This window comes from Cebus imitator, unplaced genomic scaffold (assembly GCF_001604975.1).
Source record: "Cebus imitator isolate Cc_AM_T3 unplaced genomic scaffold, Cebus_imitator-1.0 Scaffold581, whole genome shotgun sequence".
Taxonomy (NCBI): Eukaryota; Metazoa; Chordata; class Mammalia; order Primates; family Cebidae; genus Cebus; species Cebus imitator.
This window is the reverse complement of record NW_016107896.1, coordinates 152,994-163,554: the sequence shown is the minus strand read 5'-3', so window position 1 is coordinate 163,554 and position 10,561 is coordinate 152,994. Positions and strand designations below refer to the sequence as shown.

Sequence of the window (10,561 nt, the reverse complement as noted above, 5' to 3'; positions counted from 1 at the left end):
GTGACTTCCACAAATTTTTAATAGGAAAAAAAGGGCCTGGGAACCCCATGGACCAAAGCTCTTCCCATTCATGAGCCCCGCACCCCGCGTCAGGATTCTCCCCGGACGACCCTCCCGTGGTCCCCGCACAGCCGGGGAGAGATGCGGCGCTGCGGGTGCAGAGCTGCCCGGAGAGGGCTCCAGGCCAGGGCAGAGTCGCTGCGCAGGGAGGAGACAGGACGCCCGGGGTCCGGCTGTCAGCCGCCATCTTATGTCCGAAGGGGACTGAGGGCCGGGCTCGCCGAGGGGAACTCGGGCCGCGGATTTTGGAGCCGACTGCGGGGAGGCCCGAGTCCCGCCAGTCACTTCCGACCAGTTCCAACCAGGCCCTCCCCCTCTCTCGGGATGTCGGACCCGGCAGGCTCACCATTTCTAGGCTTCAGGGGTTCCCGGCGTCTTAGCTGTGCATCTCCCAGTACCTGCGGGTAACCGGGCCACGGAGGCCGCGCCTCCAGGAGCAGAGGACGCAGCACTGAGGAGAAGAGCGGGCGCTCCGGCTGCAGCCGGAGACAAAGGCCCCGCCAAATCCGGAAGCCAGCCTGTCCGCTCCAGCCGCGTGCCTGATTGGACGGTTCCCAGAACAGCATCTCTGATTGGATGACGTTTAAGGACCCGCCCCCTCAGGCCCTCCGTGGCAGAAGATGCGCTCAGATGCTTTGAATGAAGATCGAGTGAAAGCTAACCAGCAGCCTTTTCAGGCCGGGCTTTCTCCCTGAGCGGAGCCACCTCTACCCCAGAGGGTATTTGCATTTAACCTTGTGTATAAGATCATATGCATTGATATTAAGAAATATAATATTGTGTGAAAAAATAAATTTGGGAGCCCCAAAATCACTAAGTTGTAGGGAAAAGTCAAGCTGGGAACTGCTTAGGGCAAACCTGCCTCCCATTCTATTCAAGGTCACCCCTCTGCTGCTGAGATGATTGCAAATCTGATTGCCTCCTTTTACGAGGCGAATCAGGAACTCAGAAGAATACAACCGTTTGTCTTTTATCTACTTTGGACCTAGTAGGCCCCCCTCACTTCCAGTTTTCTGGCCTTTCCTGACCAAACAAATAAATGTTCATCTTACATATCTTGATTGATGTCTCTGTCTCCCTAAAATGTGTAAAACCAAGCTGTCCTCTGACCACCTAGGGCACATGTCCTCAGAATTTCCTGAGGCTATGTCGTGAACCTGGGTCCTCAACCTTGGCAAAATAAACTTTTTTCTTCTTTTTTGAGACAGTCTCGCTCTTTCACAGGCTGGAGTGCAGTGGCATGATTGCAACCTCTGTTTCCGGCGTACAAGCGATTCTCTTGCCTCAGTCTCCAGAATAGCTGGCTAACTTTTGTATTTTTAGTAAAGATGGCGTTTCACCATGTTGGCCAGGCTGGTCTCCAGCTCTTAACCTAGGTGATGCACCGGCCTCAGCCTCCCAAAGTGCTGGGATTACAGCAGTGAGCCACTGTGTCCAGCCTCAAAATAAACTTTCTAAATTAATGGAGACCTGTCTCAGATATTTGGAGTTCACAATTATATGGCTATTAAAAAATAAAAATATATAACAATTATTTAACAATTTCAGATTTTATGACCTTTCTAATTTCTGGTCCTTTAAGCAGGCAGCTTGAGATTTTAAAATGGGGGCAATCCTCTGAAATGGAATGTGAGCCACATGTGAATTTTAAATTTTCTAGTAGCCAAACTTAAAAAAAAAAAAAGATGTAATGTATTATAACAATTAAATTAACAAAATATATTCAAAGTATTATTTTGATATATGAGCAGAATGTAATTATTGTTATATAATAATGTATTATTTTGTATTACATATATTTTTGAGGGGAGCCAAATCTTTGAAACTAGCCATATATTTTACTGTTCTAGCATATCGCTGTTCAAACCAGCCACATTCCAGACATTCAGTAGCCACACATGACCAATAGCTTCCATGTTGAAGTGCAGCTGAGGTCCAGGGGAGTGAAGAGCCTGAACCTTTTCTACCAGAGATGAGGAAACAGCCTCTCCCTACCAACATCTCTTCAGTTCCAAGGGTGGAACAGATAGTGGCCATGGAAAAAGCAGAGGGGAGCAGGAATAAAATAACCACAAGTACAGCACTGTTGGCCCACTGGTTGCCCACATTTCTTCGACAGATTAGACAGCGAACAAAGAATGATGGGGCACAGAAGAAAACTCAGCTCTGTCTTCAGATCTGTCCACAGTCTTGACCTCCAATGTTTAGATATGAAAAAAATAGATTAAAGGCAAATGTATTTTGTTATTTGGCCTTGACCCTAATGGCCAGTCTGTGGTTAGCTGTTTTCTCTTGTGGTTTGGGGGACTGTGTGGGTGTAAGCAACAATCACATGCAGACATGTCTCCATGTATTTCTGCATTATTCAACATTATCTTACAAGACATCCAACTTCAAAGCAGGGGGAAAGTCAGTAACTACAAGGAGGAAAATTTATTCTTTGTGATGTACAGTTCCATAAATTTCACAACTGTTTAGAGTAGCATATTTGTCTCCACAGTACCATGCAGAGCTGTTTAATTGTCCCCAAAATTATCTGATGCTTTCCATTTTGAGTTAACTTTTATCCTCAACTATTTTTTGGCAATCAGTGATTAGTCGCCTCCTGCATCTCTCCTTCTCCTCGTCTTCCTCCTTCTCCTCCTCCTCTTCTTCCTTCTTTCTTCTTCTCCTTCCTTCTTCTTCATCCTCCTTCTCGTCATTCTTCTCCTTTTCCTCTTCTTTGAGGTTTTGCCATGTTGCCCAGGCTGGTCTAAATATCCTGGGCTCAAACCATCCTCTCATCTCACCCTCCCAAAGTGCTGATATTAAAGGCATGAACCATCAAGGCTGGCCTGATTATTATCAATTCCAATAATTTTCTTTTTCTACAATGCCATATAATTAGGTCATATAGTATGCAGCCTTTTGGATCTTACTTTGTTCACTGAAAGAAATGCATTTCTCTGTAATCTCAGCACTTTGAAAGGCCAAGATGGGTGGATCACAAGGAAAGAAGACTGAGACCATACTGGCTAACACAGGGAAAGCCGTCTCTACTAAAAATACAAAAATTAGCTGGGCGTAATGGCACATGCCTGCAGTCTCAGCTACTCAGGAGGCTGAGGCAGGAAAATTGCTTGAACCTGGGAGTCGGAGGTTGCAGCGAGTCCAGATTGCCCCACGGCGCTCCATCCTGGGCCACAGGGCGAGAGTCTGTCTCAAAAAAACATAAAAGCAAAGAAATGCATTTCTGACTGTTACATACTGTGATGTGGTTCAATAGTTTCTTTTTAGTGACAACTAGAATGATATTGTATGAATGTACCACAGTTTGTTCACTCGCCTTTTGAAAAGCTTCTGGTTAATTAATTAATTATTTTTTTTTTTTTGAGAGGGAGTCTTGCTGTGTCACCCAGGCTGGAGTGCAGTGGTGTAATCTCGGCTCACTGCAACCTCTGCCTACTGGGTTCAAGTGATTCTCCTGCCTCAGTCTCCCCAGTAGCTGGGATTACAAGTGCCTGCCACCATGCCCAGCTAATTTTTGTATTTTAGTAGAGATGGATTTCACCACATTGGCCAGGATAGTCTCAATCTCTTGACCTCAAGTGATCCACCCACCTCAGCCTCCCAAAGTGCTGGGATTACAGGCATGAGCCACCTCACCCGGCCTTATTTATTTATTTATTTATTTATTTATTTTTGAGATGGTGTTTCACCCTTCTCCCCTAGGCTGAAGTGCGGTGGCTTGATCTTGGCTCACTGCAACCTCCATGTCCCAGGTTCCAGCGATTCTCCCGCCTAGTCTCCCCAGTAGCTGGGATTATAAGTGCCTGCCACCACACCCAGCTAATTTTTGTATTTTTAGTAGAGACGGGGTGCCATCATGTTGGACAGAATGGTCTCGAACTCATGACCTCAGATGATCCACCCCTTTGACCTCTCAAAGTGCTGAGGTTACAGGCGTGAGCCACCCTGCCAGGCCAACTTCTGGTTTAAATCTAGCTTTTGAATTACAAATAAAGTGAACAATAAAAATCTACGAAAAAGGTTTTTATTTTTTTTTTATTGACGCACGTGGCTATTTCTTTCTTTTAAAAAAGTATTAATAAAGGCTGGGTGCGGTGGCTCATGCCTGTAATCCCAGCACTTTGGGAGGCTGAGGCAGGCGGATCACCTGAGGTCGGGAGTTCGAGAGCAGCCTGACCAACATGGTGAAACCCTGTCTCTCTAAAAAAAAAAAAAAATTTCCAAAAGAAAAAAAAGTATTAATAGTGTATATATATGTGTATATATATGTATATATATATATATATATTTTTATACATATATAATATATATGTATATATATCTATATATATATATATATTTTTTTTTTTTGAGAGTCTTGCTCTTTCGCTAGGCTGGAGTGCAGTGGCATGATCTCAGCTCACTGCAACCTCCACCTCCCGGGTTCAAGCAATTTTCCTGCCTCAGCCTCCTGAGTAGCTGGGACTACAGGCATGTGCCACTGTGCCTAGCTAATTTTTGTATTTTTAGTAGAGACGGGGTTTCACCATGTTGGTCAGGCTGGTCTTGAACTCCTGACCTCAGGTGATCTGCCTGTCTCGGCCTCCCAAAGTGCTGGGATTACAGGCGTAAGCCACTGCAACCGTCTAATTTTGTATTTTTAGTAGAGATGGGGTTTCACCATGTTGGTCAGGCTGGTCTTGAACTCCTGACCTCAGGTGATCTGTCTGTCTTGGCCTCCCAAAGTGCTGGGATTACAGATGCTTTTAAGAGAAAGAAACACATCACAGAAAAACACTTCCGCTGGCCTGGAAGTAAGTGACTTCTAGGTGGGCCATGTTGTAAGCTGCTGATTGTGGCCACATGGCAGGAAATATATATTGCCATTCCTGCCTCCCACATGTTGCTTTCAGTAGGGAGGTCAGGAGAATCCCATCGCAGAGAACAAAAAGAGGATCTCATTTACAGAAGAAATAATCACCTATCACCTGGAATAGCATATGATAAACAAAGGAGATCACGACATGACTACATCAATGAGGAGAAAAAGGCAACCTGGCTGAAAGGACTCACTGGCATCATGAAGCCACATTAAGTAAGCTGTAGTGAATAGTCAGCCTCTGGGATACCAATAGTCTCCCCAGAAGGCTGAACTCATTCTAATAAAATCAGAACGTCTGCACCATTTTGGTGGCCAAGTGTTACTGTATGTGTTACAGAAATGTCATAAAGTCCAGTGGGTACTCTCCTAGAATTGAAGTCATTATGAAAAAGCATACCAGCTTGGTGCCTTGGCTCATGCCCATAATCCTAGTGATGCAGCATTATTGTCCGGGGTAAATCCCTGAGATTTGTTGTCTCATGGCCATGGAAAAGTAGAACATGGACACACACAGAGTTAGGTTCAGAGTGGATGTTTAATAGGCGAAAGACAGAGAAGAGTTCTCTGCGGCAGAGAGGGGTCTTGAAGAAGTGGTAGCTGGTTCCATGGTGAAATGGCAGGTGTTTTATAGATGATCTTGACGAGGCAATGTCTGATTTACATAGGGCATGAAAGATGGGTTGGATTAGGTGTGCCATTTGTATACAGAGCAAAAAAATGGTTAGGACTAGTTGTGCCACTTGCATAAGTATGAAAATCTGGCTGCCCCCACAATCATTTTTTATTATGCAGATGAGTTTTCTGCCTGGCCAATGCCATGTTGCCTATTTCTTTAATGTACACACGGTGAGAAAAGGGAGGAAGGAGCCTCTGCGTTGAACATCACCAGCTCTCAGGTAACCCTTTTCTAAGGGCATAGCTGCTGGCATTTAAAAGTGCCAGCTTCCAGTTTGCTTATCTATGTTTGCAGCTCTAATTTTCAGGCTGCTTTTGGTTAAAAGGGAAACCTTGCCAGGAACTCTCTCACCTTCACGATGTGCCTAAACAATTTCTTTCTATCTTCTGTACCACTAGCATTTTGGGAGTTTGAGGTGGATGGATCACTTGAGCCCAGGAGTTTGAAATGAGCCTGGGCAAAATGACAAAAAACCATTTCCACTAAAAGTATAAAAATTGCCCGGCATGATGGCACACAGTTGTGTTCCCAGATACTAAGGAGTCTGAGGTGGGAAGATCACTTGAGCCTGGAAAATGGCGGCAGCAGTGAGGCGAGATTACACCACTGCATTCTAGCCTGGGTGACACAGTGAAACCCAGTCTCAAAAAAAGAGAAAAGGAAAAGCATACCTAATCATTTGTTTTCACAATTAAAAATCCTTGAAACCATAGTGAGCTTCTTCTAATTTTTATAGAGTTCTGCTATACTGTACTATAATACTGACTTTTACTTATTTTATTTTATTTTTTTTTAAAGATGAGGTTTCACCATGATGGCCAGGCTGGTCCTGAACTCCTGACCTCAGGTGATCCACCCACCTTGGCCTCCCAAAGTGCTAGGATTACAGGCGCGAGCCACCACGCCCAGCCAATAATGAACTTTAAATACCTTAATAGAAATATTTTTTCTTTCTTTCTTTTTTTGAGATGGAGTCTCACTTTATCTTCCAAATTGGAGTGCAGTGGCAGGATCCTGGCTCACTTCAACATTTGTCTCCCAAGTTCACATGATTCTCCTGCCTCAGCCTCCCAAGTAGCTGGGATTACAGGCACACGCCATCACATCCGGCTAATTTTTGTATTTTTAGTAGAGATGGGGTTTCACCATGTTGGCAAGGCTGGTCTGGGACTCCTGACCTCAAATGATCCACTCACATCAGCCTCACAAAGTGTTAGGATTACAGGCATGAGCCCCCACACCCAGCCATAATATGAATATTTCCTGAATGCATAAATAGGTATGTAGTTTCTCTTAGAGTAACAAGATAAAAGTAACAATTAAAGACAACATTTGAAATAGAATAACATTCATCAAAACCACATCTTTTCAATGGCTTGGCATAACTGCCATGTTTTCTGATTCAACAGATTACTAACAACAAGGAAAGACAAGAGTTTTGCTTTGCTCAATTATTAAGTTCTGGATCTTTTGAAATCTACAATCCTGGCTAAACAATTTGAAGGGAGAATTCTTTAGGTGCTTCCTAGGGTTTCCAAGGCAACAGAAGAATGTTCATAGGCAGGAAAATGGATGATACACATACATATTGTTCTTCTCTGATTTGCTTTCACATTTAAAAATTGAAAACTGTAAATCTAGTCTCTCAATTTAGAGTAAATTAGCATAAGATTTATTTTTCAACAAAGCAAATAATTGTAGAAAACTGATGGGTAACAAATGCCATTAGCCACCAAAAACAGTATGACCAGATTCAGAGTGTATCTAGCCATGCAAGCGACGGCCCGATTAAATGAAGACCTGGGAAGCGCACGTGGACAGAATTTCTGTGCAATGTGATGTACCTCTCCTCAGCACCTTCTTCTGCCTGTGTACAGAGATGCCAATTTCCCCTGAGTGACTCGAGGTAAATACAGGGAACTGAGAATGCTGTGTTCAGAGGGATTACTGGGAACATGGTTAACACACATTTACCATATTATTATGAAATTTATTTTTATTTTTTCAAGTGGAGTTTTGCTCTTGTTGCCCAGGCTGGAGTGCAATGGCGCGATCTCGGCTCACTGCAACCTCCGATTTCCGGGTTCAAACAATTCTCTTGCCTCAGCCTCCCAAGTAGCCGGGATTACAGGCAAGCACCACCACGCCCAGCTAATTTTGTATTTTTAGTAGAGACAAGAGTTCTCCATGTTGGTCAGGCTGGTCTTGAACTCCCGACCTCAGGTGATCCACCTGCCTCAAGCCTCCCAAAGTACTGGGATTACAGGTGTGAGCCACTGCGCGTGGCCTATAATGAAATTTTATGTACGTACTTTGCTTCAGAAAGGCTTTTATTAAAATACTGTTTATCTACATTACTTAATTTAGATTCATGAAAAAGATAAATGACTTACCTGGTAAGTTCAGGTAGTAAATGTTGACAGATTCCATAAAACACACTTGAATGAGATAAAATCTTCTTAGCTAAAATTTTATCAATAAATTTAGGGAAAAATAGAAAATCAGTACTTTGTGTTAAATAACATTGTTCAGCACATGAGTACTACTCAAACGAGTGCTCTTCATCATCATCTTTAAAATGGCAATAGCACCACGTGCTTTCCTGGCACTAGCTGGCTTGTTTTTAATTGGTGTAAAGTGAAGAAGGCATTGAAATAGAGAAGAAAGGTGATAGTAATTGAATACTTACATAAAATACATTTTTTTTTTTTTGAAACAGAGTCTTGCTCTGTAACCCAGGCTGGAGTGCAATGACATACTCTCAGCTCACCACAACCTCCACCTCCCGGGTTCAAGCAATTCTCCTGCCTCAGCTTCCCAAGTAGCTGGGATTACAGGTGTGCGCCACCACACCTGGTTAACTTTTGTATTTTTAAGTAGAGACGGAGTTTCACCATGTTGGTCAGGCTGGTCTCAAACCCCTGACCTTGTGATCAGCCCGACTCAGCCTCCCAAAGTGCTGGGATTACAGGCATGAGCCACTGCGCCTGGCTTAAAATACAATTTTTAATAAAAAGTAGTATTTGGGTCAGGCACGGTGCTTCACACCTGTAATCTCAGCACTTTGAGAGGCTGAGGTGGGTGGAACACAAGGTCAGGAGCTCAAGACCAGCTTGTCCAACATGGTGAAACCCTGTCTCTCCCAAAAACACACAAAAATTAGTCAGGCGTGGTGGCAGGTGCCTATAATCCCAGCTACTCAGGAGGCTGAGGCAGGAGAATCACTTGAACTCAGGAGGCAGAGGTTGCAATGAGCTGAGATCGTGCCACTGCACTCTATCTGGGTAACAGAGCAAGACTCCATCTCAAAAAAAAAAAAAAAAAGAAGCAGCAGCAAATGTGTCTTCTCAGCATCTCTTTTTAAATTTATTCACTGAAGAAATAGAAGAATGCAGATAGTTGATGAAAAATAATATGATTCCTCAAAGATGATGAAGTCCTCTTAACCTGAAAAAAAAAAAAAACAACCCACAGGGGATGGTGACATGAGCAGAAAATATATTATTTTTCTAAGCTTCTAATATTTCAGTATACAATTTGCATTGCTTTAACAAACATATAATTTCTTTGGTTTTGATTCTTCAGGATACAATTCCATTTCCTAGTAAATCAAAATTGAGAGACATAGGGAAGACCCATTACTTTTGACCCATGTCTGCTCCACCCCCAGCCCCAGGCAATCATCATCCTGCTCTCTGCTTCTATAGTTTTTTTTTTTTTTTTTACACTCTACATAGAAATAATATTATGTGGGTTCTTTCCTATGCTGACTTATTTTATTTAGCATAATGTCCTTCAGGTTCATTGATGTTGCAAAAACAGGAGTTGCTTCTTTTGAAGGGCTGAGTAGCATTTCATTGTGTAAATATACCACATTTTCGACATTCATTCACCTGTTAACACTTAGTTTGATTCCATACCTTAGGAGTAATTGTGAAGAATCCACTTTCTTTTTTAAAAAATTTTGTTTTTAGGGCCGGGCGCGGTGGCTCAAGCCTGTAATCCCAGCACTTTGGGAGGCCGAGGCGGGTGGATCACGAGGTCAAGAGATTGAGACCATCCTGGTCAACAAGGTGAAACCCCGTCTCTACTAAAAATACAAAAATTAGCTGGGCATGGTGGCGCACGCCTGTAGTCCCAGCTACTCGGGAGGCTGAGGCTGGAGAATTGCTTGAATCAAGGAGGCGGAGGTTGCGGTGAGCCGAGATCGCGCCATTGCACTCCAGCCTGGGTAACAAGAGCGAAACTCCATCTCAAAAAAAAAAAAAAAAAAAAAAAAAAGGAAAGTAATAGCCTACAACATATTGTGCACTTGTCTTAGTTTGTCTATGGCATCCCTAGCTTGAGGAAGCTGACATTACTGAAAATAATATTGCTACAGTAATAATATTTAGAGCAAATACTTACTAGCTTGTAAACCTTTGCCTTAATAAACCTTAGATAAATGTCATTCTGACTTCATCCTTTTGGTACAGCTGCTTCCAGTTCTAGAGACTCCTTCCCACCAAAGTCAACCAACCGATGGAGTTTTCAGCTTTTTATGTTTATTTTTACCCTGTAAGCTTTATAGTTGATGTCATTATACTGGGAATTTCTGAGCCTTAGAGCTGACTATCGTACCTAATCCTTCTTGTCTCACATTCTCTGCTGCTGGGTCCCTCTCTCCCCGTATTTGAGTCTTAATCAGGCCTCAGTTTGGAGGAACCAGTGGAAAGCATTGCCATATATGCTGGGCTGAGAATGAGGATCCTCTTGAGGATAAAGACTTTGCATTTATTATTCATACTACAAAGCTGTATTTCTGAGATGTGGATATGTTTCACTCAAATTAAATATAAATAATTTTATCAGCATGCCAATATGCTGAAAATAACTGTATCAAGTTCACCAAATGTTATGCTTTAGACTCCCCCAACACAAAGATCGATATATATGCATCGATATATATGCATTGG

At 43.0% G+C, this 10,561-nt stretch overlaps 1 long non-coding RNA gene across 1 annotated transcript; it reads right to left on the bottom strand.

The window, feature by feature from the left end:
• Nucleotides 1-5,446: 5,446 nt before the first annotated feature.
• Nucleotides 5,447-8,409, bottom strand: LOC108294476. The gene is made up of 2 exons (XR_001821060.1): nt 8,000-8,409; nt 5,447-5,582 (listed from the first exon to the last, which is right to left on the bottom strand). It is a non-coding gene; the product is annotated as an uncharacterized LOC108294476 (long non-coding RNA).
• Between the last annotated feature and the right edge of the window lie 2,152 nt (nt 8,410-10,561).